Source organism: Arachis ipaensis, chromosome B6, assembly GCF_059453495.1.
Source record: "Arachis ipaensis isolate K30076 ecotype BB chromosome B6, ASM5945349v1, whole genome shotgun sequence".
NCBI lineage: Eukaryota > Viridiplantae > Streptophyta > Magnoliopsida > Fabales > Fabaceae > Arachis > Arachis ipaensis.
The window spans coordinates 78828586-78848220 of NC_142441.1; the positions used below are offsets into that span (position 1 = coordinate 78828586).

At 38.1% G+C, this 19635-nt stretch overlaps 1 non-coding gene across 1 annotated transcript; it reads left to right on the top strand.

The window, feature by feature from the left end:
- Positions 1–368: 368 nt before the first annotated feature.
- Positions 369–476, top strand: LOC148561461 (small nucleolar RNA R71). The gene has a single exon (XR_015888211.1). It is a non-coding gene; the product is annotated as a small nucleolar RNA R71 (small nucleolar RNA).
- Positions 477–19635: the final 19159 nt, after the last annotated feature.

The following is a 19635-nucleotide window of genomic DNA, read 5'->3' on the forward strand; positions in this document are numbered from 1 at the left end:
ATTGCAGGTTTCTCAGGATCATAAGCTTCTTCTTCAGAAGATGCCTCTTGAGTACTGTTGGATGCAGCTTGCATTCCATTCAGACTCTGAGAAATCATATTGACTTGATGAGTCAATATTTTATTCTGAGCCAATATGGCATTCAGAGTATCAATTTCAAGAACTTCCTTCTTCTTAGGTGTCCCATTACTCACAGGATTCCTCTCAGAAGTGTACATGAACTGGTTATTAGCAACCATGTCAATGAGTTCTTGAGCTTCTGTAGGCGTTTTCTTTAGTTGAATGGATCCACCTGCAGAAGTATCCAATGACATCTTTGATAGCTCAGATAAACCATCATAGAATATATCCAGGATGGTCCATTCTGAAAGCATGTCAGAAGGACACTTTTTGGTCAGCTGCTTGTATCTTTCCCAAGCTTCATAGAGGGATTCACCTTCCTTCTGTCTGAAGGTCTGAACATCCACTCTAAGCTTGCTCAGCTTTTGAGGAGGAAAGAACTTGGCTAAGAAAGCCGTGACCAGCTTATCCCAAGAGTTCAGGCTGTCTTTGGGTTGAGAGTCCAACCACACTCTAGCTCTGTCTCTTATAGCAAAAGGGAAAAGCATGAGCCTGTAGACTTCAGGATCTACTCCATTAGTCTTAACAGTATCACAGATCTGCAAGAATTCAGTTAAGAACTGAAAAGGATCTTCAGATGGAAGTCCATGAAACTTGCAGTTCTGCTGCATCAGAGAAACTAGCTGAGGTTTCAGCTCAAAATTGTTTGCTCCAATGGTAGGAATGGAGATGCTTCTTCCTTGTAAATTGGAATTAGGTGTAGTAAAGTCACCAAGCATTCTCCTTGCATTATTGTTGTTGGGTTTGGCTGCCATCTCCTTTACTTGTTCGAAATTTTCAATAAGGTGGTCTCTGAATTGTTGTAATTTAGCTTCTCTTAGTTTTTTCTTCAGAGTCCTTTCAGGTTCTGGATCAGCTTCAACAATAATGCCTTTTTCTTTGTCCCTGCTCATAAGAAAGAGAAGAGAAAAAGAAAAGAAGAGGAATCCTCTATGTCATAGTAAAAAGGTTCCTTATTATTAGTAGAAGAAGAAAAGGAATAGGGGTGAAGAAGAATGAAGAATCCAAACACAAAGGTGATGATGGGAGCAGAGATGTGAGATGAAGAGAAGTGTTAGTAGATAAATAAATAAATAGAAGGAGATGAGGGAGAAGGATTTTCGAAAATAATTTTTGAAAAAGAGTTAGTGATTTTCGAAAATAGTTTTTGAAAAAGGTTAGTAGTTTTTCGAAAATTCAAATAAAAAATAAAATAATTAGTCTAATTAAAAAGAAATTTTGAAAAAGAGGGAAGATTTTTTTTCGAAAATTAGAGAGAGAGAGTTAGTTAGGTAGTTTTGAAAAAGGTAAAAAACAAACAAAAAGTTAGTTAGTTAGTTGAAACAAATTTTGAAAAGATAAGAAGTTAGGAAGTTAGAAAAGATATTTTGCAATCACTTTTTTGAAAAAGTTAAGATAAGAAGATATTTTTGAAAAGATATGATAGAAATTAGTTTTTGAAAAAGATTTGATTTTTTAAAATCTCAATTAATGACTTGATTCACAAGAAATCACAAGATATGATTCTAGAACTTAAAGTTTGAATCTTTCTTAACAAGTAAGTAACAAATTTGAAATTTTTGAATCAAAACATTAATTGATGATGTTATTTTCGAAAATATGATGTAAAATTAAGAAAAAGATTTTTGAAAAATATTTTTGAAATTTTCGAAAATAACTAAAAAAATTGAAAAAATATTTGATTTTTGAAAAGGATTTTGAAAAAGATAAGATTTTTTTAAATTGAAAATTTAATTTGACTCATAAAAACAACTAGATTTTAAAATTTTTTGAAAGTCAAATCTAATTTTCGAAATTTTAAGAGAGAAAAAGGGAAAGATAATTTTTTGATTTTTGAATTTTTATGATGAGAGAGAAAAACAAGAAAAATGATGCAATGCATGAAAGTTATGGATCAAAACAATGAATGCATGCAAGAATGCTATGAATATCAAGATGAACACCAAGAACACTATGAAGATCATGATGAACATCAAGAACACATTTTTGAAAAATTTTTAATGCAAAGAAAACATGCAAGACACCAAACTTAGAATTCTTTAATGCTTAGACATAAAGAATTCAGGAATGCATATGAAAAACAAGAAAAGACACAAAACATGCAAATGCAAAGATCAAACAAGAAGACTTACCAAGAACAACTTGAAGATCATGAAGAACACTATGAATGCATAAATTTTTTCGAAAAATACAAGATGAACATGCAATTGACACCAAACTTATAACATGACTCAAGACTCAAACAAGAAACGCAAAAAATATTTTTGATTTTTTATGATTTTCTAAATTTTTTTGGAATTTTTTTTAAAATTATTTGAAAAACAAAAATAAGGATTCCAAAATTTTTTTATATGAATTCCAGGAATCTTATGCTCTTTAGCCTAAAGCTCCAATCAAAGGGTCTGGCATGGCTTAATAGCCAGCCAAGCTTTAGTATGTAACTCAGACATGACACGCCTGACATGCCCTACACAGAAGAATTAGACATGGCTTTACAGCCAGCCAGGTTTCCAAATGCTTCATAAAACACTAGAATTCATTCTTAAAAATTCTGAAGAAAAATATATTTTTGAAAACATTTTTATTTAAAAAAATTTTTTTTTCGAAAATAGATGAGAAATTTTTGAAAGATTTTTGAAGAATTTTTGAAAATAAAACAAAAAGAAAATTACCTAATCTGAGCAACAAGATGAACCGTCAGTTGTCCAAACTCGAACAATCCCCGGCAACGGCGCCAAAAACTTGGTGTTGCTGCCGGATTAAACTTGGCACTGATGTTACCGGACCAAAAGCTTGCCGAAAACTCGAACAATCCCCGGCAACGACGCCAAAAACTTGGTATGCGAAATTGTTACTCAGGTTGTGAATTATTGTTCAAAATTGATTCCCTGGCGATGGCACCAAAAACGGATGCACAGAACCATGGTCTAAACATATCTTCACAACTTCGCATAACTAACCAGCAATTGCACTGGGTCGTCCAAGTAATAAACCTTACGTGAGTAAGGGTCGATCCCACGGAGATTGTTGGTATGAAGCAAGCTATGGTCACCTTGTAAATCTCAGTCAGGCGGATATAAAATAGTTATGGATTTTTCGAATTTAATATAATAAAATAAGGATAGAAATACTTATGTAAATCATTGGTGAGAATTTCAGATAAGCGCATAGAGATGCTTTTGTTCCTCTGAACCTCTGCTTTCCTGCTGTCTTCATCCAATCAGTCTTACTCCTTTCCATGGCTGGCTTTTTGTAAGGATGTCACCGGTGCGAATGGCTACTTTCAATCCTCTCGGGAAAATGGTCCAAATGCTCTGTCACAGCACGGCTAATCGTCTGGAGGCATCACCCTTGTCGATGGTTGCATCCTATTCCTCTTTGTAAAAATGGTCCGATGCGCTGTCACTGCATGGCTAATCATCTTGGAGGTTCTCGATCATACTGGAATAGAATTTACTATCCTTTTGCGTCTGTCACTACGCCCAGCACGTGCGAGTTTGAAGTTCGTCACAGTCATTCAATCCCAGAGTCCTACTCGGAATACCACGGACAAGGTTTAGACTTTCCGGACTCTCATGAATGCCGCCATCAGTCTAGCTTATACCACGAAGATTCTGATTAAGAGATCTAAGAGATACTCATTCAATCTAAGGTAGAACGGAAGTGGTTGTCAGGCACACGTTCATAGGGAATGATGATGATTGTCACGTTCATCACATTGAGGTTGAAGTGCGAATGAATATCTTAGAAGTGGAATAAGTTGAATTGAATAGAAAACAGTAGTACTTTGCATTAATCTTTGAGGAACAGCAGAGCTCCACACCTTAATCTATGGAGTGTAGAAACTCTAGCGTTGAAAATACATAAGTGATAATGGAGTTCATTGGTCTCGGCCCCAGAGGGGAACCGGAGTAACCAAGACTACGAATACAATGATAAAAAGTTCTATTTATAATAAACTAGTCACTAGGGTTTACAGAAGTAAGTACTTGATGCATAAATCCACTTCCGGGGCCCACTTAGTGTGTGCTTGGGTTGAGCTTGATGTCTACACGTGGAGAGGTCATTCTTGGAGTTGAACGCCAGCTTTTGTGCCAGTTTGGGCGTTGAACTCCACTTTGCAACTTGTTTCTGGCGCTGGACCCCAGAATTGGGCAGAGAGCTGGCGTTGAACGCCAGTTTGCGTCGTCTAAACTCGGGCAAAGTATGGACTATTATAAATACCCTAGATGTTTACTTTCCAACGCAATTTGAAGCGCGCCATTTTGAGTTCTGTAGCTCCAGAAAATCCATTTTGAGTGCAGGGAGGTCAGAATCCAACAGCATCAGCAGTCCTTCTTCAACCTCTGAATCTGATTTTTGCTCAAGTCCCTCAATTTCAGCCAGAAAATACCTGAAATCACAGAAAAACACACAAACTCATAGTAAAGTCCAGAAATGTGAATTTAACATAAAAACTAATGAAAACATCCCTAGAAGTAACTAGATCCTACTAAAAACATACTAAAAATACTGCCAAAAAGCATATAAATTATCCGCTCATCAATGGTCTATTTGAGATGTCAAAAATATCATTGGACAGCTCTGTAGGTGGATCACTTTACTTGAACAAAATGCCTGCAAAAGCAAGAGAACTCATTGAGATGGTTGCAAACAACCAATTCATGTACACTTCTGAAAGAAACCCTGTATATAATGGGGTACTTCAGAAGAAAGGAGTTCTTGAAGTTGACACTCTGAATGCCATATTGGTTCAGAATAAGATCTTGACCCAGCAGGTCAATATGATCTCTCAGTATTTGACTAAAATACAAGCTGCAGTTGGTAGCACTCAAGAAGCTTCTTCTAAAGTAGAAGCTTATGATCCTGATCAACCCACCGTGTAGGAGGTAAATTACATGGGAGAACACTATGGAAACACCTACAACCTTTCATGGAGGAATCATCCTAACCTTTCATGGGAGGATCAACAGAAGCCTTAGCAAGGCTTCAATAACAATCATGGTGGAAGGAACCGGAATAGGTTCAGCAATAGACCACCATTCCCATCTTCTCAAGGGAATATGGAGACTCCAATGTAGAGACTTTCCTACTTAGCCATTCTAGTCTCTAGCCTCTCTAAGACCACTCATAGTTTCATAACAGAAACAAGATCCTTCATTAGAAATTTGGAGATTCAAGTTGGTCAACTGAGCAAGAGGATCCCTGAGACCCCTCCTGACACTCTTCCTAGTAACACTGAAGTAAACAGAAGAGAAGAGTTCAAGGTCATCACCATAGAGGTAGAGGAAGATCTCACTAGGCGTTCAACGCCCAAACTGGCTAAGAGCTTGGCGCTGAACGCCAGTGAGGAAGCTTTCACTGGGCGTTCAACGCCCATCCTCACACCAGAGCTGGCGCTGAACTCCAATGAGGAAGCCCTCACTGGGCTTTCAACGCCCGAACAGACAGGGAAGCTGGCGTGGAACGCCAGCAAGGAGACCCTTGCTTGGCGTTCAACACTCAAAATGGTAAGGGAACTGGCGTTTAACGCCAGTAAAAGTATACATCATGGGCGTTCAACACCCAAAGAGCCATCAGAGCTGGCGTTGAACGCCAGTAAAGGTACACCCTCTGAATGCTTAATACCTACTCAAGAAATCCCTATCCAAGAACTAAAGGAAGCCAAGGCTCATATAGAGACCATAGAGGTTCCCTTGCATGCAATCCTGCAATGCATGAGTTTTGATGAACACTCATCCTCTGATGAGGATGAAGACACTGGGGAAGAGGAAGTTGCTCAGTACCTAGGAGCTCTTATGAAGCTGAATGCTAAGTTATTTGGTACAAAGCTTTTAGAGGAAGAAATTCTAGTGCTTACCAAGGAACTCAATGCTTTGGTTCAGCAGAAGCTACCTAAGAAGCTTCCAGATCCTGGACGCTTCCTAATTCCTTGCATTATAGGCACCATGACATTTGAAAAGGCTCTGTGTGACCTAGGGTCAAGCATAAACTTCATGCCAATCTCTATAATAGAGAAGCTGGGAATCTTTGAGGTACAAGCTGGAAATATCTCACTAGAGATGGCAGACTAGTCAATGAAAAAGTCATATGACTTAGTAGATGATGTATTGGTGAAGGTTGAAGACCACTACATTTCTACAAACTTCATAGTCTTGGACATAGGTGAGGATGAGGATGATTCTATCAACCTCGAAAGACCTTTCCTAGCTACTGCAAATGCTATGATTAATGTGATAAAAGGGAGAAATGGTTTTCCAACTAGGAGAGGACTACATCTTGTTCAGGATGTCCAATCCCAATTCACCTTCTGATAAGAAAGAGACAATGGTGCAACACCTAGTGTTCCAACCCTCTCTTTCTGTCCAAAGCTTTACAGATCCCCCAAACACCAATTCTAAGTTTGGTGTTGGGCAGCCATTAACAAGTTCCGTAGTAAAAACAGAACACTCTAGATGGAGTATGTTGCTGGCATTGAATGCCAGCTATGGGCATAGCCCTGAGCGTTCAACGCCCTTGTAGAGGGCAGGGAATCTAAATTCCCTAGCCTCTCAGGACCAGTAGATCCCACAGCATCTTTACCTACCCCACTTCTTCCTTCTAACTTTCACACTTCCCTACAAACCCTAACCGAATCACATCCATATCACTTTCCCACAACCATCATAACTCCCACCAACCTCTACCCCTTCAAAATCAAATTTCTCTCCCATTTAACCCACTCATGACTGAACCTAACCCTAGCCTACTCCTATAAATACCCCTCTTACTAACCCTTTATACACACACGTCTCATACACATCTGCCCCCTGGCCGAATTGCTTTCTTCCTCCATCTCCTTCTATTTTCTTCTTCTTCTACTGAATTCTTCTCTTTTCTTTATTTTTGCTCGAGGATGAGCAAAGCTTTTAAGTTTGGTGCTGGAAAAGTATTACTTTTTCATTTCCATTCCCACTTATGGCACCCAAGGTTGGAGAACCCTCTAGAAAGAGGAAAGGAAAGGCAGTAGCCGCCACCTCCGAATCTTAGGAGATGGAGAGATTCATCACCAAAGCCCACCAAGACCACTTCTATGAAGTAGTGGCAGAGAAAAAGGTGATCCCTGAGGTCCCTTTTAGGCTCAAGAAGAATGAGTATCCAGAAATCCGAAGAGAAATTCAGAAAAGAGGTTGGGAAGTCCTAACCAATCCCATCCAAGAAGTTGGGATCTTAATGGTGCAAGAATTCTATGCTAATGCATGGGTCACGAAAAACCATGATATTAGTATGAACCTAAATTCCAATAAGTGGAGCACCATGGTCCGAGGGAGAATCTTAGATTTTAGTCTGGAAAGTGTGTGGTTGGCATTCAACTTGCCTCTGATGCAAGGAGACCCACATCCTTACACTAGGAGAGTCAATTTTGATCAGAGACCGGATCAAGTACTCTCAGACATCTGTGTGGAAGGAGCACAGTGGAAAAGGGATTCCCAAGGCAAGCCTATTCAACTAAGAAGGCTTGACCTCAAGCCTATGGCTAGAGGATGGTTGGAATTCATCCAATGTTCTATCATCCCTACTAGCAACCGGTCAGAAGTGACTATTGAAAGAGCCATCATGATCCATTGTATCATGATTGAAAGTGAGGTGGAAGTACATGAGGTGATCCCTCAAAAATTGTACAAGATAGTTGAGAAGCCTTCCTCCAAAGGAAGGTTGGCATTCCCACACTTCATCTATCATCTATGCAATTCAGTTGGAATTGTCATAGAGGAAGATATCTCCATTGAAGAGGACAAGCCCATCACTAAGAAGAGGATGGAGCAAACTAGAGAGCATACACAAGAACCTGTGCACCCGCCTCAACATGAGATCCCTAAGATACCTCAAGGGATGTATTTCCCTCCTCAAGGCTATTGGGACCAACTGCATAATTCTCTTGGAGAATTAAACACTAATATGGAGCAATTGAGGTTGGAGCAACAAGAGCATTCCACCATCCTCAATGAAATAAGGGAAGACCAAAGGGCTATGAGGGAAGAACAATAAAGACAAAGGAGTGACATTGAAGAGATCAAGCACAACATTGGATCCTCAAGAAGGAGCACTAGCCACCACCATTAAAGGTGGATTCGTTCTCTTAATCTCCTTCTCTTTTATTATTTTTCTGTTTTCTGTTATGTTGTATTGTTTGTTCTCTTGTTCTTATTGCATGATCATTTCTATCTATGTCTTAGAGTTATAAAATGTTCCATATATCTCTCACCATTACTTAAAAGAAAATTTTATTTGAAAAGAATTGAGAGATATATGAATTTCAAGTTATATAATAAGAATAGTTCAATTATATTGATATGGTGGCATTGTTTTAGTTTTCTGAATGTATGAATAAATAGTGCATATTTGAAGTTGGAATTTATCAATGTTGGCTCTTGAAAGAATGATGAAAAAGAAAAAGTATTATTGGTAATCTGAAAAATCCAAAAAATTGCTTCTTGAAGCAAGAAAAAGCAGCAAAAAGAAAAAAAAGCATGTTGCCAAAGAAAAAAAAAAAAAAAAATATATATATATATATATATATATATATATATATATATATATATGCATGCGAAAAAAATAAAAATAAAAATAAAAAATAAAAAGCAAAAAAAGCCAATAGCTCTTTAAACCAAAATGCAAGAGCAAAAAGCCAATAATCCTTTAAATCAAAAGGCAAGGGTAAAAAGATCCAAGGCTTTGAGCATCAATGGTTAAAAGGGCCTACAAGGAATAAAATCTTGGCCTAAGTGGCTCAACTAAGCTGTCCCTAACCATATGCTTGTGGTGTGAAGGTGTCAAGTGAAAAGCTTGAGACTGAGCAGTTAAAGTCGTGGTCCAAAGCAAAAAGAGTGTGCTTAAGAACTCTGGACACCTCTATCTGGGGATTCTAGCAAAGCTGAATCACAATCCAAAAAGGTTCACCCAGTTAAAGTGTCTGTGGTATTTATGTATCTAGTGGTAATACTGGAAAACAAAGTGCTTAGGGTCACGGCCAAGACTCTAAAAGCTGTGTTCAAGAATAAAAAAGAACTAAACTAAGAGATTCAATAATATCATCTGGATTCTAAGTTCCTAAAGAGACCAACACTTCTGAGTTTCAATGGATAGTGAGATGCCAAATCTATTCAGAAGCAAAAAGCTACTAAGTCCCACTCATTTAATTGAAACTGAGCTTCATTGGAAACTATGAGATTTATTGTATGTTACTCTTTTTATCCTACTTTGTTTTTAGTTGCTTGGGGACAAGCAACAGTTTAAGTTTGGTGTTGTGATGAACAGATATTTTATACGCTTTTTGGCATCATTTTCATATAGATTTTTAGCATGTCTTGTCTAATTTTTATTAAGTTTTCATAAGTTTTAGTGTAAAATTCACATTTTTGGATTCTACTTTGAGTTTGTGTGTTTTTATGTCATTTCAGATATTTTCTGGCTAAAATTGAGGACCTGGAGCAAAAGTCTGATGCAGAGATAGAGAAAGCACTGCAGATGTTGTCCTAATCTGACCTCCTTGCATTCGAAAGAGCTTTTCTGGAGCTATAGAAGTTCAAATGGAGCATTCTCAATGGCTATGGAGAGCTAACTTCTAGAGCTTTCCAGAAATGAATAATAGTTTATACTTTGCTTCATAATTAAAGGCGCAAAACTGGTGTTCAACGCCAGCCTCCTGCCCTATTCTGGCGTCCAGCGCCCACAAGGAGGAGACCAGCGTCCAAACGCCTAAGAAGGGCCCCCTAGCCCGCGTTTAATACCCTAGAGGCCTCCTAGCATGTGGATCTCATCAAAGCTCAGCCCAAACACTCACCAAGTGGGCCCCAGAAGAGGATTTTGGCACTAAAAGACTATTTTACCCTTTCTTATGTAATCCTTAGTCATTAGCTTAGTATTCAAAGAACTTTTACACGATCTTCAAAGGGGGAGATCTGCCATATTTTGTTTTTCACATTTTATTTTCTATCAGTATGAGTTTCTAAACCTCCTAGGTTGAGGGAAGGAGCCCTGCTGAGTTTTATGGATTAATAAAAGTATTACTGTTTCTTTTCAATCCGTGTTTGATTCAATTCTAAGATGTATCTTTGTTTTTCAACATGATGAATGGGATGATGTGTGACAATCATCTTCGTTCTTTAATCTAAGATTGCGTGCCTGACAATCACCAGTGTTCTTCTTGGGTTCGTGTGAATACGTAACTGGAAAGCATTAACCACCAGCTTGATTATACATCTCTTAGACGGCTAATCCACGACTTCATTGGGGACTTCTCGAGACATCAGTTTAGCTGAGGTATGGGGAGATTACAGTCTCTGTGGTAGAGGCTAGAACCCAAAGGCAGAGCATTCTCTGATCCGGATGATCCAACCTTTCTTGTGGCATTTTGAGTAGGATCATTAAGGAGAATGGACTGTAGGAGCGTCACCCTCAATCAGAATGGATCCACACTAACCCTGGGGTTCAGATCTGAAGGAGCATTGGCGACCTCTCAACCGGTGACAATCACATATAGCTTGCCATAGAAGAAATCATTCACAATTGAAGAAGACAGTAATACTAGAGTTAATCCAGAAGGACAAAGTATCTCCAAGCTTTAACCATCATTTTATCATTATAAACAGGTCAACCTAGTTTAGATCTCATAATTCCTTTTATGCAATTAAAAAACATACCAACATCTCCTACTCACCTAACTAAGATCTGCAAGATAACCATAGCTTGCTTCAAACCACAATCCTCGTGGGATCAACCCTGACTCGCTCAGGTATTACTTGAATGACCCAGTGCACTTGCTGGTTCAGCTATACGAAGTGTGGACATTCGTGCACTAGTGGCCAAATCATGTAATTTAAAAGAATTAGAGTGCTTTGAAGGCAATCCATAAGTACTTTGTATTCAAAAGATATGAAGCATGAGGAATTCACAACCAAACAACAAAGTATAACCTCAATTAAGAACTCCAATAATGAATATGAACAACAATGATGCTAACAGCATCCTATCAGTAATCAACAGTAATAGATAGCAAACAAGATTAATAATTCAACACTTATAATAAAAACCAAAAAATAAGCATAAATCAAACTAACTAACCAACTAACTAACTAACTAACTAACTAAAAGAGATGGTGATAGATGGTGATTGATAGTATTGGATAATGGTTGAAAGAGGGAAAGAAAAGAGGAGAAGGGAAGAAAGGAAAGGAATGGGGAGAAGAGAAGAGAAGAAGTGAGTGAAACAGGGCAGGGTATCATGCGTACGCTTCATGTCACGCGTATGCGTGAGTGGCAGAAGTGAGATACGACACGTACGCATCATTGATGCGCCGTGTGATAGTGCAGAGAGAGACAGATGACGCGTACGCGTGGGTCAAAATTGTGCTAGAGGCACAATTTCAGCATACTACGCGCACAACTCTCTGATTTTTGTACTGGACCTGAAAAATTTGGGGGGTCACGCGTATGTGTAGGTGAGTCGTACGCATGAGGGGTTGAAATTCTTAGGGTCACGCGTACGTGTGGGTGACGCGTACGCGTTGCTGGGGCTCTGTTTTTTAAAAATTTTCAATTTCTTGCCTCAAACCAAGCATTCCAAACCTCTAAACAGCTACCAAAACACCATAAAACCTTATTTAACATACTAGACTCCTAAATAAACTTAACTAACTAAACAAAACTTGAAATTAAACTAGTTTACTAATATATACAAAAGAACAAAAATGAAAAGAGTTTACCATGGTGGGGTGTCTCCCACCTAGCACTTTTGTTTATTGTCCTTAAGTTGGACTTATGGGGAGCTCTCCTCAAGGTGGCTTGTGCCTGAATTCATCCTTGAACTTCCACCAATGCTTGGACTTCCAATAAGCTCTATCATTGAAAATTAATAGCTCCAAGCTTTGATGGAGTTCTTCACAAACTATGAGCTCCCAAAATTGATCCCCTCCTTGTATTCTGGGATCCCATACTTTGTTTTTACACCCATATTCAAGTTGATCATCATGATTCCATCTGGGTGGTTTAGCCTTAGAATTCTCATTTAGGCACCAAACTATCCTCCTAGACCCATTCAATTGAGCACTACACCAACCATTGCTCTTAAGCTTTGATAACTCAACCATAGTGAACCTTGAATTGTGATGCCTACCACTAACTAACTCTTTCTTACTTTTCATGCCACGAAGAGCTCTAAGTTGACCATCTGTTTCAAGCAACCCCTATTCAAGTGGAATAAGAAAGCTAAGGGATATGAATTTTACCCACTTGAATGTTGTAAAGGATGATGGTGACTTAGGAAGGGATACCTCCCCACACTTTGACAATGTAAAGTCCACTCTCTTGTGCTCTTCTTTGACTACCTCCACCTCTTGACAAGAATCTTCCATGTCCACTTCTTAACAAAGTTCTTCACATTCAACCACTTCCTCACCAACCTCTTCTAGCTCTTCTCCATTCTTCATGTCACAACTTGGAGGTAACATGGAACTTATCTCAACATCTACCTCAATTTGAATGGGAGAAGATTCCTCAAACTTAAAAGGATCATGCGTTGGTGTGGAATCATCATCAAGATGCGGTTTTGTTGCTTGCTCTACTTCTTCCAATTCTTCATCATTCACCATATGCTTTTGGAGGTTGTGTACCCTCCTTGACATTGCTTTTATGCTCAATGGAAGAGGTCTCAATGGAATCTTCGAGGTGATTTATTAGTGAGGACAAGAACTCATCAATGATTCAGTTCAATTCTTGATCAACCTCTCCTAATTCTTTAACCATTCCTTCCGGCTCAATTGTCTTAACTTCCTCCCTTGGATGTGATTCTTGCTTCAACTCCTCTTCTTCATCTTGAAGCTCCAAACTCACTCCCTCACTATGCTCCTTGGTTAATCCTACACATTCGTCGATGGGAGTACTTGGGATGCATGAGCTTAGGTGGGAGGCCATATGGTTAATGGCTTCTGCCATGGTAGCAACCATGACTTCTAGCTTCTTTCGCTTCTTTTGCTTCTATTTTTGCCTTTGGATATACGAGCTAATATCTCTTTGTTGTTCTAGCTTGAAGGCATGGAGAGCTTCATCTATTCGAGGCGGTGGTGGAAGATAGGGTTCATTGTTGGAGGGAAAGGTATTATAGTTGGAAGGTGGTCTATATTGGTAAAAATCTTGAGGTGGTGTATAAGAAAATGGTGGTTCTTGGGAGTATTGGTGTTGGAATGGTGGTGGCTCTAAGTATGGCTCATATGCTGTTTGGTGTGGTGGATATGGGTTAGGATCATATGGAGGTGAATGGTGGTATGAGGCTTGTGAGTAGGGTTGTTGAGAGCTATGTTGAGGAAAAGAATCATATGCATATGGTGATTGTGGTTGACAACCACAATGGGGATCACCACATCCATTAGGTTGATATGCATTAGGAGTTGGATTATACCTATAAGAAACCGGTGGAGGTTTTTGCAAAGAAGGTTGTCCATAAGCTTGGGGCTCCTCCCACCTTTGATCTCCAAATCCTTGATGTATATCCTCATTGAAGCTTCCATTTCCATTTCCTACAACATAGTTTGGGATGAAAATTCATAGTAGAAAAACAAAAACAAAAACTAACAAGAGACAAAGAAACAAGAACCTAACTAGTGACTCAAACAAGCAAACAAAAAGGAGCAAACTATTCACAATATTAACATTTGTACAATAACCAATAACAAGCACACACTGCAATTTCCCAGCAACGGCGCCAAAAACATAATGTAGTATTATCGTCGGTCAGAAATTTCACACAAATAATCTCGTTGAAGTATAGTTCCCAACAAACAAATAACACTCAATCAAAGTTTAATTTTGGTTGTCACAAGTCCAACCCAATAAAATAACCGAGAGTATTAGTCCCGGGTCGTTCTCCCTAGGAATCACAATCGAGGGCTCAATTATTGGTTATGAGTTTCACAGGTTAGGTTGATAAAGAAACAAGAATTTAAATGACAATAAAATAAAGCAAACAACGAAGGATAGCAAATACTAAAGAGAGGCATTTATGGCAAGGGTTGAGAATTAAGGCTTCCTATCCTAGTCATTAATCATGTTACAATACTTAACAAGAGTTAATCCTATTTCGTCATCTCCAACATAGGAAGATGGTATAATGTTATCTTGATGAAAAAAAGATTGACAGTTTAGAATTCAGAATAAATTCCCATTGCAAGTATAGTTTCTAAACCGAGCAATCGACCTTTCTTACAAACGTTTTGGTTGTCACAAGTAACAAACCCCTTTAAAATGAATAACCGAAGTATTTAAACCTCGGTTCGTCTTCTCAAGGAACTGCAGGGAGGTATGTTCTTATTATTGGTTATGAGTTTTGTAAATTGAGGTTTTGAAAGTAAGGAACAAATAATTTAAATGACAAATAAAATAAATAAACAACTGTAAAATAAACTCTTGGTAAGGTATGAAAATTTGGAAGTCCTATCCTAGTTGTCCTTATCAATGGTGATGAGAATTATATTTTGCTCTCCACTAAGTCAACCTCTAACTATTAAGGTAAGTTGAGTGGGTAAATCAATTTAACACCTAAAGTCCTAGTTAATTCCTAAGAAAAGACTAGAGTTATAGGGATTTAAATCAGATGTGCAAGGATATCAGTTATCAATCACGATGAGTTTGACAATTCAAGAGTTACCAATTAATCAACCAAAGCCAAAAGGGGAAAATCTAAATTATTAATGTAAATAAAGGAAAGCAGTCATAATTATGGAATACCTCAAATTATATTAAATAGAAAATTAAATCTAAACATGAATGGTTCATAAGCCAAATTGGCAATAAAAGTAATTAAAGGATAACATTAAAATAACTGAAAGTAAAAGAGAAATATAAAGTAAAAGGAATGTTGAACCTGATGAAGAGTTGAAATTCTAAATCCTTTAAGAGGAATTCTAATCCTAAAAACCTAAGAGAGAAGAGAGAACCTCTCTCTCTAAAAACTACATCTAAACTATGAAAAGTGAATAATTGAAGACCTCATAATGAATGGATGCATTCCCCCACTTTATGACCTCTAATCGGTGCCTTCTGGACTTGGATCTGGGCCAAAAAGGGTTTCAGAAATTGTTGGGAGCATTTTCTGTAATTTATGGTGCGTGGCGTCTGTCACGCGTCCGCGCGGGTCACGCGGTCGCGTCATCTGGAGTTTTCCTTATCACGCGTTCGCTTCGGTCATGCATCCGCGTCATCTGTGTTCTGCTCATGGTGCACGTCCGCGTCAGTCACGCGTTCGCGTCGCTGCCTTTTCGTGCTAGGCATGCGACCGCGTCGTCCATACGTTCGCGTTGCTGCCAGTTTCTTCAAAAACTCCTTTTTGTGCTTTCCTTCCATTTTTGTATGTTTCCTTTCCATCCTTTAAGTCGTCCCTGCCTTAGAAGATCTGAAACTACTTAACACACAAATCACGGCATCGAATGGTAATAAAGGATAATTAAAATAATTATTTTTAAAGCATAGGAAACATGTTTTTCACATATATCACATAATAAGGAAGGGAAAGTAAAACCATGCAATTTACATGAATAAGTGGGTGAAGGGTTGAATAAATCACTTAAATTGAGCACAATATATATCATAAGATATGGGTTTATCATATCTTCATGTTGAGAGAAAGTCAAATAGGACTAGTTAATCTCAATCCATAAGTCCTAATCAACTTACTAATTGAATTAGCAAGAGATTAGAGTCAACGGGAATAATATTAACTAACAACTCTAGATCACCAATCTAAATTGGGTATTAATGACTCAAGATCACTTAATTTCTCTTTCCAAGCCAAGAATACTCAAAAAGCTACTTGTTCCAAGGGTTACCTGAAACTGAAGGTCAATCTCGGAGGAGATCTTGCTGTTGTGGTCGGAGCTGTCGTGTCCGACTTGTTGAATCTGATGGTGCTGCTGATCCTTGGTCACCAGAGGGTGGTGGTACCTGCAAGAGACTCCGATGCTTAAGTTAGCACGTGCTTTAGGCAGGTTTTTGTGTAGAATCAGAGTATGAGTTATACCTAGGTGCTCAGGTGTATTTATAGTAGTGTGGAGTGACCTCCCTTTGAGATAAGTTAGTTATCTTATCTTATCTTTTGTGGGTGGGTCCCCTTATCTTTGGCATGCTGCCCTTAAGTGGGCTATGATCATCTGCTTTAGGCCTACTTGGACCCTTATAGCAATTTGGCCGAGCTCTTTGGGAAGAGGTCAGTGTCGACCAACCTTTGTAAGAGGTCGGTCGTTTTTGTCTTCATCCAACCCGGCTCTCCTAGCTCGACTCATGGTATGAGCACTACTCTAACTTCCAACCAAGCATTTTGTCAAACACTTGGAAGGCATGAAAGGAAAGCAAGTTAAATTGCAACAATAATAAAATCTACAACTACCCAATGCAAGAAAATAACAACATGGACTCAAGCAAACATCAAAGAAACATAAAAAGACATCAATTGTATTAAAGGAAATTAAAATCAACAAAAGTTCATCAACATAAAAAGTGGCATAAAAGGGAAATTAACAATGCAAACTAAGAAAATAAAGATGTAGGAACAAAAAATTGTAAAGAAAACTAGATGAAAAAAAGAAATTAAACCCTAGATCTAAGATGAAATTAACCTCAAACCCGAATTCTAGAGAGAAGATGGAGCTTCTCTCTCTAGAAAACTACCCTACATGGTCCTAAGCTAATCTAATTTCTCCCCTCCTTTGTCCATCTTGAGTTCTGCATCAAATAGCCTCATAAATGAGTTAGATTTGGGCCTGGTTGGCTCAGAAATTGCCCCCAGCATATTGCCTTTAATGAGGTCACGTGCCTAACGTTACGCATGTGCGTCGCTGCCAAAATTCCTCCTCACGCGTACGCGTGGGTGATGCGTGCACGTGGCCTTGAATTCTTCAAATGCTCATTTCTTCATGAATTCTCCACTTTGCATGCTTTTCTCTTCACTTCTTTCATCCAATACTTGCCTTATGAATCTGAAATCACTCAACAAATATATCAAGGCATCGAATGGAATTAAAGTGGATTAGAATTAGCAATTTAAAGGCCTAAAATGCATGTTTTCAGTCTTAAGCACAAATTAGGGAGAATTTCACAAAACATACTATTTCATTGAATAAATGTGGGATAAGTTGATAAAATCCCCTAAATTCAACACAAAATAAACCACAAAATTGGGGTTTATCAACGTGAAACATTCAAACTATTTACTGTCAATATCTTCTGAATGCAACTCATAATAAGGACTCAATAATGTTGCAGATGGCTTGGATAGTCTGATGGCTTTAAATTCTTGAATGGCTTGATCTTTGAGTCGATTTATTTCATCAAATAGAATAAATGAAGCATATTCAACTCTGAGATGATCCACCTCTTCTTACAGTTTAAAGAAATTTATTTTATTAAACTCTGTTAATTTAGTAATATAGAGTTATCTATTTTAAAGATAGTTACCTATGTCCAATTCTGGCATACATATTTGCCCTTTTGATGTATTCTGGTTCGATGATCTTAAGCCATTTCATCATATAAATTGCACAATTGAAGCTAAAAAAAATAAATTATCAAAAAAAAAATAGGACAGTAAGAGAAAATGCTATTTCTCAGATAGAAAGATTTATACTGGTTATGTTGCCCAACGATGTTAATGTATGGTGCTTCAATTTCATCATCCTTGTCCGTCAAAGGTAGTCCTTGATGAGAGATTTTCTGTCGGTCTAGAATTTATCAATAAATTCCGTCGTGAGTATAGTCTAAACCAACAAGTAATCCCGTATCAAATTTAGAAAATATGTCACCACAATTCAAGTTCAATAACCGGGAGTAGAACCTGATGACAAGTCATCTTATACTGGTTTTACTAGTCTTTTTCTTTGTTTTTTATAGGTTTTATACACTTTCTTGCATTGTAAGTTAGCAATTTGGAGTGGAATTGCATGGTTTCTTTGAATCAATCAACCACCCTTTAATTGACACAAAATCATAAAGTTTAAGCAAAAATTAATTGGTTTTAAATGAATTTTAAGCTTTGTAAATTTTGTGATACTTTGATTGGTTGTTTTGACTACTTGTAGGTGAAGAAAAGAAAAAAATAAGAAAAGCGTAGCCTAAGGAGCATAATCTAAGCAAAGAAAGAAAGCGTGGCACAAAGAAGAGAAGCGTGGCTCAAAGAAGAAAAAGCATGGATGCATTTAAGAAACAAGGGCATAAAGCTCTTGCCAAGAGCATTAAAGCTCTTGTGGAGAGCTTTCCTTCAAATAATCAGAAGCCAAGCTCTTGCCAAGAGATTAAAAGCTCTTGCCAAGAGCTTTATCAAAAGCACATGGAAGAAGGAAACAAGGCAAGCTCACATGCAAAGCTCTTGCCAAGAGCTTTGCCCAAGAGCTTTTTCGGGCATTCCAAGGGAAAAATCAAAGAGAAAAAGCTCAACTATGCACTCACCAAGACTTGAACCCATGACCAAGGGGAGGAGGCCAGCGCTATTCCACAAGGAAAAATAACCCAAATTGGCTTGTTTTCATTCAGCAAGGTTCGAACAGGGAGCATCAAGGAAGCAAGGCCTTGTGCGCCACTCACTTGCCAAGGAAAATGGCCACCAAGTGCTTCACCCAAGGCTTGAACCAGGGACCTCAAGGACAAGTAAAGCTCTTGCCAAGAGCTTTTAAGCTCTTGCAAAGAGCTTTGTTCTCTGGTTACAAGAAAAGGTGCACAACACTTTGGCAAGGAAGGGAACCAAAGCTCTTGGCCAAAGGTCTTACCAAGAGCCGAAGTTTCCCCTGTGAGGTACACCATGGGCCAAAATTTCATCAAAAATCCAAATTAATTCATTTCTTCACCAATTATGAGAGCCCACCCAAATTCTTAGATCCACGTTAGGAAGTGTATAAATAGGTGTTAGTTAGATGTAGAAAGGACTTTTTTTTTTACTTTTACTGAGACCCTTGGAATTTATTTTTAATTGTAATTTGCTTTCTGTTTTGAATTCTGCTTGCTCTTTTGGGAAACCTTTGCTTGAATTGGAACGAGAATTGAGTTCTCTTCCTTTGGGCATTCTTGTTCCCTTCTCGGCAAAGCTTTGTTTGAGTCTTAAGTGTGAAGAATTGAGGAAATTCTGTCTCACTCTCCTCTTAAGATCTCTCTGTTTAATTTGCTGCATAATTCAAGAATTTGAGTTCCTCTTTACTGATTTTCATCTTTCATTTTTCTTTAAGTTGTTTTCTGAATTAGATCAAGGAAGGTAGTGAGATCTAGACTTGGTTTTCTAGTCTCTTGACCCCTAAGATCTAAAATTTCCTTTTTGCTCATCTGCTAAGGCTTCTTCAAGCCAATTTACTGTTTTGTTTGAGATTAAATTCAGTTTAATTCATCTTTTACTTTTCTGTCCATTGCATTTTATTTTCTATTGTTTAATTTCTGCACTCCCAGTCCCCAAATCCTTTTATTATTCAAGTCATTTACATTTTTTACACTCTAAGATTCAGTCATTTA